At 43.7% G+C, this 18,155-nt stretch overlaps 1 long non-coding RNA gene across 1 annotated transcript in view; it reads right to left on the reverse strand.

Annotated features, from left to right (window-relative positions):
- LOC310709541 overlaps positions 1–16,825 on the reverse strand; it is a 31,413-nt gene extending 14,588 nt beyond the window's left edge. The window contains exon 1 of the long non-coding RNA XR_014527569.1: positions 16,781–16,825. This is a non-coding gene — a long non-coding RNA (uncharacterized lncRNA). The remainder of the gene's footprint in view (positions 1–16,780) is intronic.
- Between the last annotated feature and the right edge of the window lie 1,330 nt (positions 16,826–18,155).

The raw sequence follows: 18,155 nt of genomic DNA on the forward strand, positions 1-18,155 counted from the left end.
AGCTCCTTCCTTTGGCTCTTGTCCATTTTGTTTTTCTATGTATGAGGAGCAGTGATTGCCTGTTCGCAGTCACTTAGGAACTAACTCCCTTATGGGATAGTTCCACATGTGTATATAGTTTTGTGACCTAAGTCTGCCTTCAGGGATCCACCTGTGAACTGAATGATTGTGAGTAAACTACTTTTATATTGACTTTAAAATCTTTGTTTCTATTCTTTTTAAAGAGGGACTAGAAGGGATCTTACCAGGAATCTTACATTGAGAGGCTCAGACGAGCTTGCAACAAGCAAACCACTGTGTATTTAAAAGGGGAATGCACTCTGCTAAGTAAAGGGACTTGCTAATGCAAGATGAGAAGGATATTATTAAACAATATATCCTCTCCTGCCTCCCTGAACATTCCCACATTCAGATGACAGCTTACCACCTGGTAGCTGTTTATATCTTACTGGAGGTACAATCGGGTATATGGTACACAGTGTTTTGCCACGTAGTGAAGTGGTTTTTACTATGCATCTGAAACTACTAAGAAATGTAAGATAGTAGTGGCATGGCTTGATAGGGCAGATTATCTGCTTCCTATGTGACTGCATTCATCCTCCTGTGGTAAGACTGCAAGCAAGGTAAGAAGCAACTGCTTGTGCCCTTCTCCCCAATGGAGGAATTATGTAAGTTAATGAGATCCAATACTCTGATGAAGGTTCTTCTGAAATTCATCCCTGAAAAATTAACTCTGACTATTACCCTTTAAGTATGTGAAGTGCCACAGAGAAGGCACAAAACAAATTCAAACCACTGATAAAATCCAGTGATGTAGCTGTTTCTGGGCCATGCACTGAAAGTTGACGGTTCTTATATATGCTTTTTCCTCCATGGCTGCTTACTGTGTCTGATCTGATTCATGCATACTTCATGAATGAAGCAAGGAGCTGAAAGGAATTCAGTTAAATAATTTACTTATTAAACGCTAAACATACCCTTATTGCATTTGTAAGATTGTAAGATGAATGATACAGTGAATTAAGATAGAAAAATGAGCATTCCAAGAGATGAAGGGAACTGGGCCCAAGGGAAAGACAATTGCCTCATCCATAAATATCTATTACTGTGTTTATTTATGACTCTGAAAGTAAGCGTGGCTTGCCTACAAAAAACAAAACCATTGCTGAACTAAGGCTGTAACCCTAGCTCCACTTACCTGGGAGGAAGCCCCATTGAATTCAATAGGCCTTGCTTCTGAATAGACCTGGCTAGGAGGATTGCGCTGTAGGTCAGTTACGTGCTCCAGGCAACAATAAATATTTACATTGCTGGGATCCCAGTTTGTTTCATTTATGAAAGACCAAGTCACTCCACCCATTGACGCACAGTGAGAAATGTACTTCATGTTGTCCTGTGGTCACTACACCATCTTCAGTTCCTATACTTCCTAATGATGTGTTGTGCCTGAAACTTGCCCATCCAGAAGTGCCCACAAGTCTGATGGCATACATATGGCTCTAAGACACTGTTTATTCACAGAATATTATTGCTTCCAACTGGAACAACATATTGCAAGTAACCTCTAATGAGCAGTTTCTCTGCCCCTCTGTGCTATCTGTTTCTTTATGTGTAGGTCTTCCTGCTCTCTGTTATGCCTTTTCCCCACCTCTCTCTCTCTCTCTCTCTCTCTCTCTCTCTCTCTCTCTCTCCATGCTCAACACCCTATTTCATATTTTTTTTAAATGTTAACTTTATAATGGTCTTTATTTGCAAGGTCAACCTGAGCAAACAGCCTAGTCCCTGTCCTGTCACTGCAGTGGCCAGCATAATTATTTACTTGAGGACCACAAGAAATTTGTTATGCTTGGATTGAAACATTGCATTAATTTGTTTATGCTTTTTTTAAATGCCATCTTGGAGGGTGGAGGGGCAAATGGCACACAGACAGATCTGATACCTTTAATCATTGCCGCTCCAACAATAGATTGTGTGGCCTTGACTCCATCAGAGATAAAGGCATGCAATTTCAAGCTGTTGTCTCAAATCCCACTGTTAATTTTAAAGTTCAAGAAAACTGCTGTGGAATTGGGGCTATACTTAAAAACAGCACCATGTAAAGTTTGTAGCTGGGAAGACAGCATCTCTGTTTTTGAACTACAATGTGTTTGATATAGCTTCTTAAACTACAAGCAAGACATTTCATCTTACGATCTGTTGAACAGAATATTTTGATGTCAGCTGGAAACAAGTTTGTATTACACCTATTTGCATTAACCAAATGAAAAATCACAAGAAAATGCATAAAGATATGACATCTGGATTGGAAAAATATACTATGTTATGTAGCTTTGTATTTTTGCAGAATGTTGGCTCCAGTTAGGTTCCCCCCACCCACCCACAAATGATGCATTCATTGTGACTTAATGGTCATCTAATTATCCAATTGTTCTTAAGCGTTGTGTGGCATCTTCTTGCTGGTGATGATTTTGGGCCTCACATGGCAATGCAGAGTCTCCCAAGCTCACATTCCCAGCATGCTGATACTCCTGTCTCAGCAACATCTACATTGCATTGGTCATGTCCACAGAAGGAAGCTGGTAGGATCCCCAAGAATGTGCTCTACAGGCTTCAGGCAGCAGGCCCACTGGCAGACCAACTTTGCATTACAAATATAGTGGTACCTCGGTTTTCAAAGGTAATCTGTTCCCAAAGACCATTCAAGTTCTGAAACATTCGAAAACCGAAAAATCAGTATGGAAGGCTCAATACAGAAAACTCAGTATGCAAGCCGCGTGGCATGTTCGACTTCCAAGGCGAGTTTGAAAAGCAAAGCATTTACTTCCGGGTTTACGGCATTCAAAAACCGAAATGTTTGTCAACGGAGATGTTCGAAAACCGTTGTATCACTGTAGGTCTGCAAATGTGACATGAAAGCTGGTAACATCAACCCCACTGCCTGGGAATCCCTTGCAGACGACCACAGGGCCTGGAGACAGACAACCATGTCATGTATCCAAAGCAGTGACCAGAGGAGAAATGACCACTGGGAGGAGCGCAGAGAGAAGAAATGCCATGGTGCATCTGCAGCAGCACAACCTTCCTTTACTCCAGCTGCAACAAAACATGTCTCTCCTGTATTGGTCTCTACAGTCTCAGCAGGCGATGTAAACTTCCAACAGTTCGACTTCACCCCCAAAGTTTGACTTCACTCCTCTATTGTCTCCTGAGGCGAATCAACATGGTGATGACATCTGCCCCTCCAAAAAAAAATGTACTGTAGCTCTAATCTGGTATGCCATTTTTAATGTGGCTGTTGGACAAAGCAGTTTGTGTTTCCTGATGTGAAGCCAGAGAAATATTTATTTAACCACTGAACAGTGTACTAAAGAATTTATATATCAGCAGGTATTTAAAGAACCACCAGAGGGAGTTGGATACATTTGCAGATTGTCTTTTGGAAGCTGAATGCTGTTAGTATGAAAGAGGTTTATTGGGACGTATAGTAGGATTTCTGCAGTGCTTTTTTCCCTAAAAAAATGTTTAGAGGTACTCTCATTTCCCTACTCATATTGAAATACTGCCCCTCAATGAGGCCAAACTTAGATTCACAAAATGTTTAGGGGTTTGCATACCCCCCCAGAAAAAAGCACTGGATTTCTGTATTGGTAAACACTGAAATGTTATGTTGGTTCTTAGGGTGGCAGTGGCGTAGCGTGGGTTGTCAGCACCCGGGGCAAGGCAAGTAATTTGCGCCCCCTAACCCGTGGATTTGCGCCCCCTAACCCTAACCCCCAGATGTTGCGCCCAGTACAGCCGCCCCCCCTGCACCCCCCATGCTACGCCACTGCTAAGGGGACAAGGAACACGCGTGGGGTGGGTGGAGAAGGATGTGGCTAATAATGCAGGAGGGGGGTCTAAGGGGAAAAGGAGCTCGCATGGGGTGGGTGGAGAAGGAGCTTTTCGGAGAGCTGAGCGGGGAGGGGGGAGGGAAAGAGCACTGTTGCTTTAAAGGAGCCAACCGGACAGCAGCCACTTACAGCAGTGTAAGCAGCTCCTTTCCACTCCCGCTTTGCTCCTTCTCTCCCTCTTTGCTGCTTTACACAGCTAATGGTGAATCCCCTGCAACCCAAGTCCTGCTCAGCGGATCAGCTGAGACGCTGGGAGAATTGTAATTTCCCCCTCTCCCTCATCCCGTGCCCTCCTGTCCCCAGCAGCCTTTTAAAAAACTTTTTTACTGGTTTTCACTGCGCTCGTGGCTCAGAGCCCTCCTGTGCCCTGCCGTCCCTCTGCAGCCTCATTGCTCCGTTTAGAGAGCGCACGGACCTTTGCTAGCTGAGGCTGCAGCAGCTGTTGCTGGCTACGCAGCGCTTTTTCCGGCTCGCTATGGCTCCCGTCTGTCCCTCCTCGCGTGTAAGCGGCTGCTGCCCGCTTTGCTGGCATGGCTCTCCTTCCCTCCCTCCTCCTCAGCTCCACCCCCTCCTCCTGGCTGTAAAGCAAGCATGAGTGCATTCGCTCTGTAACACGCACAGGCATTTTCCCTTCCTTTCTAGGAGCAAAAAAGTGTGTGTTTTGGAGCGAAAATTACGGTAATTCCCAGCAAGCAATTAGCAGGCTCGCTCCACCTCCTCCTCCTCCCGGCTTTGCTGCTGCTGCTGCGCGGCTCTTTTCCTCCACCGACGGCGCGCTGCGCCTTGGAGAGGTTCCCGCTTCCTCGAGGGGGGCCGGCCAAACGCGCCCCCCAAAATGTTGCGCCCGGTGCGGCCGGCACCCCTGGCACCCCCCACGCTACGCCACTGTAGGGTGGTATACTGCATATGAAAAGAAAGAACTGCAGGATATTTCCTACTCAGAGAAGCAATGGAAGAAATTTACAAACATTGTAGGTTTGGAAAGTTACAGAAAAATATCAAACTATTATATATTCTATTAAATCCAGCTACTCCTCTCCCTCCCTTTTTTTGTTGAATACCGTGGAAACACTGTGGGTTTATGGCATGGGTAGGCAACCTAGGGCCCGGGGGCCGGATCCGGCCCAATCGCCTTCTAAATCTGGCCCACAGACAGTCTGGGAATGAGCGTGATTTTACATGAGTAGAATGTGTCCTTTTATTTAAAATGCATCTCTGGGTTATTTGTGGGGCAAAGGAATTCGTTCATTTTTTTTCCTTTTTCAAAATATAGTCCGGCCCCCCCACAAGGTCTGAGGGACAGTGGATCGGCCCCCTGCTGAAAACGTGCTGATCCCTGGTCTATGACTTCATCTGTTTGTAGAACTGGATGTTGTGGCATTGGCCAGGACATGTCTCTATCCAGATTACTTTGCTTCTGGGATACCTTTGCTTAGGTCCACCCTTTCCTCCTCTTAAGCTGCACGAATCTCTAAAAATTTGTGAACAGAGGATGGCTCACTAAAAAGAGTAAGTCCCACATTACACTATGTTTCCCATCAACTTGCCAAGCCAAGTTTTCTGTTGATCAGCCAGTTAAGCAACCAAGACTGTTAATTGCCAGTTAGCAGCAGTTGCCAGCAATCCCATTTCCCATTCATGTTATCTATTACAGGCACTGGAAGAACTAAGAGCTGCCAGGGTCCACTTGACTGTTTAAACAAAACAGGGCTCTCATACAGAAGCCACTAAAACTCACTAAAGCAAAAGACATGAAACGCTAATAAATTTGGAATTGGTGCAGCATACCTACCGTATTTTTCACTCCATAAGACACACTTTTTTCCTCCTAAAAAGTAAGGGGAAATATCTGTGCATCTTATGGAGTGAATGTGTGGTCCCTGGAGCTGAATTGCCCAGGGGTAAAAAGCAGATTGTGGTGGTTTTTTTTTATTTAGAAAGAGGGAAGGGGGTGTTGAAACAATCCCGCTGAGCAGCTGATCGGCAAGCGATGGGAGGCTGATAAGGGACTCTAGAGATAAAGGAGGCTGCCTGGGAGGGGGGAGGTAAAAGCACATGGATCCTCAGAATTTTTCATTGGGTCACTCCAAATCACCATCAGATCACATAGCATGTCCATGGCTACAGCCTGCACCAAAAAACCCACTGTTTCGTGGGGCCGCAATGGTGCAAAAACGTGGTTACAAAGCATGGATCCACATGGTTTCTCAGGATTTTTGCATTGGGCTACCCCAAACTCACTGTCAAATCACATATCATGTCTGTGGCCACAGCATGAACCACAAAAATCATACATCCACTGTTTCGTTCATAATATTTTTTTTTCCTTGTTTTCCTCCTCTAAAAACTAGGTGCGTCTTATAGTCAGGTGCATCTTATGGAGTGAAAAATACGGGTAGTTTATCAGCAGGATAGGAAACCACATGCTGAGTGTGTTGGCTGGAGGAGAAGATCTGCAAAACAGAAAAGTGTTGTGGAGGAGCGCAGCTATGTGTCTCTAAAGAAATAGGATTGCCTTGTGTGCAGCAAGTCTACCCAGTTCAAAAGAGGAAAACAAGCTGTTCATATCTTTATTAAATTTGCACACTGCCTTTCTACAACTAATCACCCAAGGTGGCTAACATGCAATTAGAAACGAAAAACTGTATATATAAAACAAAATGTAAAAGAAACATGGGTCACAACTACTCATTGAAAACATGAGCTGTTAAAACCTATGGCAACACATTAAAATATCAGCCAGCTAAAAGGCTAAAAGTCAGCAGCACCAACAAATTACTACCATGGGCAAAAAGCTTGTCTAAACAGGAAGGTTTTCATGTGCTGATGGAAGGAGGCTCATAGAGAGAAAGTTAAGTCGGCACTGCTCTGGGGAGAGTTGCAAAGGTACAGTCACCAAGAAGGCCCTCTCTCATCTTTCCCACGAGCAGGCTATAGATGCTAGCAGGACATAGGGAAGAGTCTTTCCTGAAGATCTTAAAACCTAGGTAGCTTCATGAGGCTTCTGTCCTTGCCATACAAATAATGTCATAGACCATGTAATTGACATCCTTGGAACTGATGCATCAATCCACTCATTCCAAGTTTTCTGAGAGGTTGCTGCTAAGGCAAAATATCACTGCAGTCTTGCTATACCTGTTTGTACTCTCTTGTAAGCAGCCAGTGACTCCTGGGTTCTAGATTTGAGTGAAGAGAGATGGAGCTTCTCCAGCCCTGAGCCTGTCACAAAAGCCATTTGCCTGGTTGGAATAAAGCATGAAAATTTGCCGCCAGTAGTTTCACCAAGTGGCTGCAACAAAAAACAAGATCTTACTCAAAGGTATCACAACACTTTTCCTGTAGTGCCTGGAAGACCTGCAGGTGTGGTGTGTCTCCGAGCACAACAATAAAACATTTCCTTGTTATCTAATCTGCCTTATTTCCCTTCTTTACTCTGTTTACCATGGCCTGGTTTCCTCAATAATCCTGACAGCTGCAGGCTGGGCTGTGACGTCAAGCTTAAAATGATTAAGTTCAAAAAGTTTTCCAGTGAAAATTAATCAGCTTGTTTGTTATAAACTTAATCCATATGTAAAATAACCTGTTTCAGATTTTTTTTTGGGGGGGGGGGGGATAGTTCTTAAGACAGCACACGCATAGTGTTCCTGAAACTGAGGTACTTTGGATACCAAACCAACCAGAAACCAAGAAAATGTCTTTAGACAGAAGCAGGTCTTTGTTGAACTCTTGGGTCCACATCAAAAGCATCCATATATCCCCCTTCTCTGCTTGGGAAAACCTGGACTTTTAGATAAGTTCCTTGCAATCAACCATTCTTTGTACAGTGGTACCTTGGTTTACGAACTTAAACCATTCCGGAAGCCTGTTCCTAAACCAAAGCGTTCTTAAACCAAGGCGTGCTTTCCCATAGCAGCAAGGGACTCAATTTACAAATGGAACACACTCAACAGGAAGCAAAACTCTGTTTCCAAGGCAAAGTTCACAAACCAAAACACCTACTTCTGGGTTTGCAGCGTTCTTAATCCAATTTGTTCATAAACTAAGCTGTTCTTAAACCAAGGTACCACTGTATTTATTTATGTCACCAAGATACGCAAGGTCTTATTCTACTTTGTCATGGCTTCTCCTCCACCACCACCCCACCCCACCCCCAAAAACCCTGAGGACTGTGGTTTGTTAAGAAGCTGAAAGTTGTTAGGAGACCCTTAACAAACTATAGTTCCCAGGATTCTTTGGGGGAGGGGAGTCATGAGTCTTAAAGTGGAAGAATAATGCTTTAAATGTATGGTATGGATGTGGCCCAACTTTGGTTAACTTCACCCAGTGGTGGAGGAACCCTCTCCGGCACCCAGGGTGGGGCGCCAAGGGGCGGGGCGAACCGCCCGGTGGTGCATGTGCAATGTCCATATGGACTGTGCACGTGCAGCATCCCATATGGGCTGCACATGCGCGACAGCCCATACGGTCGCCATGCGAGAGGCAGCCCATACAGACGCCATGTGAGCGGCACCCATACTAACTGCGTGTGCATCCTCAACCGGTCTACAGCTGGGGGAGTCAGTGGGCCATCTTGTCACACACACCCCAGTGGTGCCCGGTGCGGTCCGCCCCCTCTGCCCCCCTTCATACACCGCTGACTTCACCCTGTTGAACGCATTGGAGCCCTTTCTCCTAGACTTCACAGTTCTGAGTTTCTCCTCCATAGGCCCTAAGTGAGATGACTAACTAAACCTAGTGAAAGGGAACAAGTAAAAAACTAATGCTGACTAAGAAGATAGATAGATCTTGCAATACAAAATTATGAGAAGGAAGACACAAAAATGCTCAAATATTACTTTTTTTGGTAGATCCCTAGTTCCAAATTAGGTATACGATAATGCCCCATAATCATTGTCACAATTAGTTCCTTTCTGCTTGTCAAGGTAATTAGTGTTCTACTGATTGACTCCAAGCATGTGTCACACTGACTTTTCTTTCAGTTGCAGCCTTGTTTACACACCACAGTTAACTGAACATGCTTTTTGCATCTTTCATAGTTAATGTGACCTGTAACCGCTTGTTTGATCAATAGGGGCTGGGAGCATTGTACGTCCTGAACTAAAATCATGCATTTCAGTAGCTTGATATATCTGCAGTGAATCGATGATTTCTGGATTAGACACAGAATGATCATCTCATGACATGAGCGCTCTTGGCTGTATTTATTCATTTACAGAAATCTGTCTCTGAAGAAACTTAGACCCCCAGCCTGGCATTTGCAGCGCAATTCTGTGACTGTCTACTCAGAATTAAGGTCCATTGAGTTTAATGGGCCTTACTCCCAAATAAGTGTGCATTGGATTGCACCCTTAGTATTGTATCAAGCTGGGCTACTGAAATAATATTGTCAAATCAAAGGAAATTGGGCTATGGTAATTAAAATAAACCCAGTATAACCAAGTATCACCTAGCAGTTCGAAAGCACATCAAAGTGCAAGTAGATAAATAGGTACCACTCTGGCAGGAAGGTAAACGGCGTTTCCGTGCACTGCTCTTGTTTCGCCAGAGGCAGCTTAGTCATGCTGTCCACATGACCTGGAAAAACTGTCTGCAGATAAATGGCTCCCTCGGCCAGTAAAGCGAGATGAGCACCGTAACCCCAGAGTCGTTTGCGACTGGACTTAACTGTCAGGGGTCCTTTACCTTTACTTAAAATAAACCCAGTATAACCAAGTATCGCTATTGCATTGAAACTAACAAAAGTAATGTTGTTATCCTTGTCAGGTGTGTTTGTAAGCTGCCTCTGTGGCAATAATGAATAGTTCTCTTGACAGGCAAGTTACCCTAGCTCTTGTGATCTTAAACTCTCATTCCTCACATCCAGTTCACCTCCATTTGTTCACCTTACCCATGAGCTACTTGAAACATCTATATACCCTGGAGTTCACAAATGAGTCTTCAAATAATCAGTCTTCATCCTTGTGCCCTGAGGAGTGAAAACTGAATTGCTTGAAGGAATATTACTCATTTCTCTTTCACTGAAGATAATTGGAATTGGATTTCTATACGGAATAGGAATTTTTTATTACTGATATTCTATAATTTCACTGCAGTATTTAGAGCATTGTAGAACTGCTGCTGTTAATATGCTCCATTGTTTTTCTCCATATCTCTTGTTTTGTATTTTAAGAATCCTGATTTGATTAGTAGTCAACGTATTGGTGATCTAACAAGAGAACAGGCCTGCTCCTCTGCTTTAGGCCATATTCTAACAAGCTGTATACAGTGGTACTTCGGGTTAAGTACTTAATTTGTTCCAGAGGTCCGTTCTTAACCTGAAACTGTTCTTAACCTGAAGCACCACTTTAGCTAATGGGGCCTCCTGCTGTTGCCGCACCGCCGGAGCACGATGTCTGTTCTTATCCTGAAGCAACATTCTTAACCTGAAGCACTATTTCTGGGTTAGCGGAGTCTGTAACCTGAAGCTTATGTAACCCAAGGTACCACTGTAGTAGAGAAAAGCCTCCTTGAGCTGTTTTTCTTTGTGTGTCAAGATGGCTTCTCTTCCCCAGGGCTGTCAATCCAGCACCTTTCATCACCACAAAGTTCACATGCGGAGCTGAACAAATAGGCAGGTGTGAAGTTTATTTTGAAGCACAACCACGGAAGCAAGCAATTGCTGCTCCCAACAATACGCATGTAGAGCAGAGTTTGCTTGTGAGACAGAGTGAACTGATGTGATGATGGCTTTTTATAACTTTGTTTAAGAACTAACTCTTTTCTTGCTAAAGGGCAAGTTCAGTAACCTTGTTTGTACAACCGCAGGAAAAGCAGTAAAAAACAGACTACACAAGGAAGGGGTGAATAGGGTTTGTCCTGGGCATGTGGGACTTGGTATCTCATTGACTGCACCGAGTGGAATGACTGGCCTGGATTAGCAATTAAAATGATGGGCAAACTACACCTGACACTATTCGCAAAAGTAGCAGTGGTGTGAATGACTTTTTAAAAAGGAAATTGCATGCGCAATTGGGTGTGGGGCACTGGCCTGGAATCTGTAACTCCACATACACACTGTTATTGGAATCCCAATAGGGTATTTTCATTGCACGTGCAATTTACTTTTAAAAAGAAATCCACAGAATTACTAATTGCAATGGTTTCAATCTAGACATAATGTAAGTTTCAATACTCACTTCTTTCTAGCCTTCAGGCTTCACAGATTATTAAATGGGGTGGCTGATGTGAACCAAATATGAGGCAGAGAAGAGGAGTCAGATTTTTCATGGAGGAGTTGGCTAAGTTTTCATCTGTTCCTCACCCTTCCCTCTTGGTGCTCCATTTCTAGCAGAGCTCAGTTTTCCTCTCCAGGCATCTCCATTAATTTGAGGGTTCATTACAACAGCAACTCCTTTTGAAGTGCATATCGAAGACTTTCGGGAGACAGGAGTGCTCAATTAGCAGGTTAACACTTTCTCTCTTTCTAAAATGCTTTTGGTAGAAGGCTTTTTAAAATGGTAGATAGTCCCCACATCTGTCCAAAATTTGTTAAATAGCATAATGAAACATCTTTGTTTATTTAAGAGAGAGAAAATAATTACACTAGCCACAAAAGGGAGCATGTGGAGATTACCTAGCTTTTTGATAAAGAGACCACACATTGGGTAACTTAAAAATGGTTTGCTTACAAACGCCAAAGGTCAGGTTCATGTGCTTTTCTATACAACAGTCAGAAAAAAACAAGCAGTAAAACTTGGCTTAGTTACAGTGGTGAAAGTTCCTAAATTATTGGTATAGGAACTCAAGAGAAGCTTGTTAAAGCCATGCAATCTTAACTTGGAGCAATCAGCTCAGTCCTCTTTGCACGCTGAGCTTCTAAGGTAGAGCAAAGTACAACAATAGGCTTATCTTCCACTCAAGGTGAGGGGGTGACCTAGCTAAGCCTGGCAGGAGACCTTACTCTATGGTATTAACCCCTTTGTGCATGTTGCTTATATGAGGCTGGTTATCCATGATTGTGCATGGAAGGTAGCAGGGTCATGGTTGCAAACCCTGCCCCATGTCATACTGTATGTGTATTTTGTTTGCACACATGTGCCAACTCTGCAGGCAGTTGAGAACTCTGTAAAAAGCAAAGTGAGATGTGTGGTGAATAATGCACATATGGCAGAGAGCAGACCTTGTCACCATGATTCCACCCACCCTGCAATGTCTCTTTATTTGTTTCATAAAGTTTATACACCACTTGATTGCAGAAAAACCCCTCAAAGTGGTTTACAAAAAACGATAATACACTTGGAACCTGAAAGATGCTGGAGAAATCAGATACAGATTGCAAGAGGGCAGGAGAGGTTCCATGACACACCCATTCCAGAATACTGGCCAACCCTTAGCATTAGTAAATGCAACACTGGCATCTTCATTTGTTGAATTTACTTCTTAGTTTCTGTCCCCATGGAGAATACTTGAATTTGAAGGGAAGAGTCCCTAAATGTGGTATCTCTCCAGTGAATAGCCTGTTGAGCTTTGCTTGAACATTTCTTTTTGAAAATCACTATTTTTAGCTCATACTGACAGTGTGTGTGTGTTTTTAGTCTGATTAGAGTCTTTACAAACTAGCACTGGTTTTTTTGATTTTTTTTAAAATAATGCTGTTTCTAGGTACTGTAATGGATTTGCTGCAAATGTAACTAAGCAACATATGTTCTGCTATTAACGCAAACGTTCATGCTGATACTATTTGCAATTGAAAGGCAGCTTCCAGTCACTAGACTCTAGCGCATAAGTAAATGGCAGGCAGCAAATGGCACAGGGACGTCTTAGTGACATCAGTAGTATTGTCATCATCCTCTTAAAGAAATGCTAGTTTGATGTGTTTCCTCAAACAGCTTTTGAACAAAGGGTCCCAAAGCATTTCTTGCAAAGAGGCTTCCTCAGTGACATAACCTACTTCATAGAGCTGTTGTGAGGATAACATGGAAAGGAGGAAAACTATGTACCAAATTACAGGAAAGGTGGTTGTGGAGTGCTGTTGTGGAGTGCTTTTCTGCATATTTCACACTACATAGAAAAGAATTATTGAATGCTTAGATATTAATTCCCCAGTATTTCTGAGTTTCTATGGAGAGCTCACTAGCATTTCTCAAAATAAGAAAGGTTGTCCCAGATTTTCTTATATATATGTGGAAAATGATTGTTCTAATTCCTCTGAGTCTTTCCTCTAGTGGCTGTTGCTTACCACCCACATATATTTCTTTACTTTATGTTCTTTGTGCGATTTTAAAAATCCAGAATCTGAACATATACTTTTATCCAGGTAGTGCTCAAGGAGCCTATAAACTGTATCAAGTTCACATGACTTTGAAGCACTGCCCAAAACTTACAAGATCAAGCTGTTGTACTGAAGGGCGCTCTTTATAACAAGATTCTTAGCTGTGTTTAAAGGGCAATCCCATCTTTCATTCTATTTTAATAGAGTTTGTAGTCTTGGGATTAGGTTTGTGTTGACAGAGCAAACATTTTACTGCCCTGGAATCCACCAGTAGAAATGAAAGTTTAAAACCTTACGGAGCCTTTGCCCTTCCAACGTTAACTGAAAAACTGAACAAGCCAAAGAGTCGGAGAGGAAGCGAATGTGTTTGCTGGAATTGCAGCAAGTAGGGTGGGAGCTGGAACTTGCAAGATACCTGCACATCTCTGTTTGGCCTCACCTACACACCTGGCAGAATTAGATGGTAGAAGCCAGAGAGGCTAAAGTGGAGTGCAGTTCTGAGCCATCAGAAGATGTAGACAGAAGGCCCTGGAAACAAGATCCAGGTTGTTAGTTTGGAGTACAGTATCTTCCCAGTTGGGTGGCTGTTTAGGCATCACCAGAAAAAAAGGAAGCGCATCTCCACTTCCAAACACACACACACACACACACACACACACACACACACACATTTGCACAAATGTACATATGCTAATTTATATGCACAAGTACAAATTTAGATATAATTACTATAATTTGAATAGAAACACAAAACATCTCTCCATCGTGGGGAAGACTGTAACCAGGTGCCCACTAAGTCTGCTAGCAGCTGCTCCCTGTTGCTGGGCAACCTCCAAGGCCCCTACTCTTCATAGGATTAAAAAAAATCTTTCAACTGGATTTGACCAGTTATGCCTTCAAGTAGTCCTCCGTGAAGTAGGACACATGACCACGTCCCTTTCCTAAAGTGGGTGGCAGATAAGATTTTGCTGTAATAAGCAGACAACCTTAATGCACCTTGGCACAAATAATGCTGACAATATACTTTTACACAGCATCCCCAATCTCTGAGCAGTTTGAGATTCCAGGGAGTTCCAGCCATACTTTACACCAGGTCTGTGTTTACTTTTGGACAATGAAACACAGCAGAGACTGTGGTGTCTTTATGATATATGGTTTATTTACACATATATACAACCTGAGCCTACCATGGAGGGGTTCTTCCTGCTTCTTCTGCACAGCATCATCCTTGCTCTGCAGCTTGTCTTCTTAGATCACAGCTGGCCCCTAACTTTGCTAACCCAAACGCTACCCTTTTTCTAACCTGGGGAGAGGCCCCAGTCCTTTGATCCTGTGCTGTGTTAATGGCCCATTACCCCCAGGCTACCACTTCCAGAGGGATTAAGGTAAAGGTAAAGGGTCCCCTGACCATTAGGTCCAGTCGTGGCTGACTCTGGGGTTGCGGTGCTCATCTTGCTTTATTGGCCGAGGGAGCCGACGTACAGCTTCCAGGTCATGTGGCCAGCATGACTAAGCTGCTTCTGGTGACCAGAGCAGCGCATGGAAACACCGTTTACCTTCCCGCCAGAGCGGCACCTCATCTACTTGCACTTTGACATGCTTTCGAACTGCTAGGTTGGCAGGAGCAGGGACCAAGCAATGGGAGCTCACCCTGTTGCAGGGATTCGAACTGCCGACCTTCTGATCGGCAAGTCCTAGGCTCTGTGGTTTAACCCATAGTGCCACCCACGTCCCTACCAGAGGGATTAGTCTGACTTAATTAGTTTTTACCATATCACAGGATGCACTAGTTTGCCTTAATTAGCCATTAACACATGCTAATTTCTGATGGCTTAGAAATACACAGTTCAAATACACACATGGGTCTAGCTATCACCTCACATAGGAGACTAGCTTTTGACACCCCAAACCTTACTTAAATTCTAGCACTTATAAACTGACACAGTGGGAACTGGCTCGGGTTGTTTGGGGGAAGCCTATTGGGAAGCAAGGGAGAGAGCCAATGTGATATAGGAACTAGAGTCCTGAATTTACATCAGAGAGAGCTGGGTTGAACTATTCTCTACTCAACCACGAAACTTTCCAGGTCATCCTGAGAAGGCTACTATCTTGCCTAACAATCCTCACAGTCTTGTTGTGAGGATAAAAGCAGAGATGCAGGGAGCAAAGAACCATGTACCCTGCTCTGAGCTCCTTGGAAGAAGAGCCAAGGCAAAAACATAATACGATAAAACAAAAGCTCACTGCTAACCGTACAACTATAGGCATGTGACACATTTCTCCATTATTTTAAAAACAGGTTTTGTTTTTAAAACTGCTACTATTTATTTTTGTTGCAGGGTCTCCTATCCAACTTACTTGTGAGTAGCTCAGAACAATGCATTGCAAAAACTCCCCTATGTACTTTAGGGTAAGAAATAGTAGCAGGGAAACATTCTGTGAGAGAGAGAGAGAGGCGGGGAGGGGTTTTTACTACCTTGGATAACAAACAGGGCCCTGAGCCAAATTGGGGAGAGAACACATAGGTGTCTGACTCATCCATCACTCATCTGTGGTAACATTCAGCCCCTCATATTTACCTTCTGGCCTAATATGACAAATGCTACATGGTTTGTATTCTATCCCCCCCCCCATTTTGCCATGCTGGTAGTATCTATGCTTCAGGGGTGTAGTAGTGTGTAAATAAGAGGATGTTCTATTTCCATGGAAATGACTGAAGCAGTGACCTAGCAGCTCCCTACAGAGCAGGAATCGGAAAACTGTGGCCCTCTTAGATGTTGCTGGACCCCAGTTCCCATCAGCCCCAGTTGACATTTGCCAATGGTCAGGTGTGATGGGAGTTGTAGTTGAACGTCATCTGGAGGTTCATGGGTTACCCATATCAGCTGCAGATGACATTGGGCAATATCTGCAAACAATCAAGAACTGTTACTGAAAATTGAGGAATAACCCCATCCTTCTAGAAAGTTATGGTGTTCTGAAAAATGCAAATACCCACATGGAATCATAATATATGGCACCAAATCTTTTGAGTTCTTCAGGACTCTTCATCAACTAGATGTTGAGCAAAAGTGAGAGGAGGGGTTTGCAGAAAAACCTGGTCATGTCATTCTTGTGATGAACCTTGTTCCAAACACTATTCAGGTTGTGTCTGGTAGTTATTCGGTTTTGTCTCCAGCACTAATTAGAATACACAAGATTTTAGTGAGGCTGGATATTATTTTTAGGCAGTGAATGAGGTAAAGTGTAAATAGAAGCTAACGATGATATTGGTACAGAAAAGCACAAGTAGTTCAAAGTGGTATTAGAACAAATAACTCATCTTGCTGGATGGATATCACATTAAATCACTCAGGCAACGGGACCATGATACAAATTTCCATAAAATCTGCATGTGCTAATCTATATTTATAGATGCAACTTGAGGTCTCTGAGCAAATTAAGATGGTGTCTGAATAGGACCTTATCAATGCTGTGCTTTGCAGCATGCCCAGCAGCCCTGTACACAAAGTAATACATTTTTATTTTATTTTATTTTTAATGGAAAAACAGGCAGGAGATCCAGGCCCAGTGCGAAAGGTCTGGTGCTCAAGAGCCCTAGGTAACCTTCTAACACTTCCCTGTCCCCATTCTCTGACACACATGCACTCACTCACTCACTCACTCACTCACTCACCCACCCACCTCTCTCTCTCTCTCTCTCTCTCTCTCTCTCTCTCTCACACACACACACACACAGAGAGAGAGAGAGAGAGAGAGAGAGAGACCAAAAAAATGGTCTTGCCAGAAAATCATTTGCATGCAGAACCAAATTTGCATTTCTCCAAGGCAAGTAGTGTGGGAACTGAAGGAGCAGTGAGTCAGGCTCTGCTGCGGTGTGGGACTCCACACTGGCTGCTGTGTGAAAAGACAACATGCCCTCCTTTGGCAAGTGTCACTGTTGGTTTCACCTGGCTGGGTGTGTATGCCTGGGAACAACTGGAGGAGAATAACCTATGGCTAAGGGGTGTGGGATGGACAAGGGCAGGCTGCCCCATATATGACCCTCTTCTGATGGGAGTTGGAAAGGCAAAGCCAGAGAGATTGAAGTCCCACAACAATGTGTTTTGATTGAGTGTGGCAGTTCTCACTGCTGTGCGTATTTCACACGATTGTACAGGAACCACAGCACGGCCTGACACATGGCAAAAGTTAGGAAGCATTTCCATCGTGGCAGGACTCTGGGATGGAAATCCAGGGCCCCACGCAGCAGAATGAGTAGGAGGGTCCCCAAACACAGCAGGCTGACATACAACATTCTGACGGAAGTGCAGAACTATCCATTGCCATTTAAAGCTCCCTCCCTCCCATTTAACTTAATGAAGACCAGGGTTACCTAACCTTACCACAGATCGTTCCTCTTCTTGATTTAGGGTAGGAATCCTTTTAAGTTGTCTAACTTACACATGAGTATGAACTATGGCAGCTTTTGACAGTTCATGCTGCACTAAAAATGGCTTCCCCAGGCAAAGAATAAATATTATTTACATGCCCACTCTCCTCTGCATGTGTGCTCAGACAGGTTCTTGCAATGTGCATGTGCAGTAGAACTTGGTGGCCCTTTTCTTTGGCAAGGGAAAACCCACTCAAAATGCAGGAGCCATATTGTCTCCACCTGGACCGTAAGTGAGTCTTAGTTACTCACCTGATAATTGTGCAATTATCACACAACAGCTTGATTGTCACTGTTGAGGTGGTGTAGGGCTGATGTCCCCAGCACTTATACATGTGTCAGCCTTTGCATAGGACTACCCTGCAATTTAAAAAATCCTCTGTGGATGATCATTACAACATCATGTGTTTACATTTTGTCAGGATGCTGTCAGCAGCTCCCAGCTGGTTGCCCAGGAAAGTATAAAGACAAGAAAAAGTTTCTTACTGTCCTTTTTTATTTCATTATTACAGAGAGAGGCTATAGAACCCGAGTGAATCTCCACCCCCTGTCTCTCCCACTTCCTCATTCGTCCCTTCTACGG

Source organism: Podarcis liolepis (genome assembly GCF_965112155.1).
Source record: "Podarcis liolepis genome assembly, chromosome: 6".
In the NCBI taxonomy this organism is placed as follows: Eukaryota; Metazoa; Chordata; class Lepidosauria; order Squamata; family Lacertidae; genus Podarcis; species Podarcis liolepis.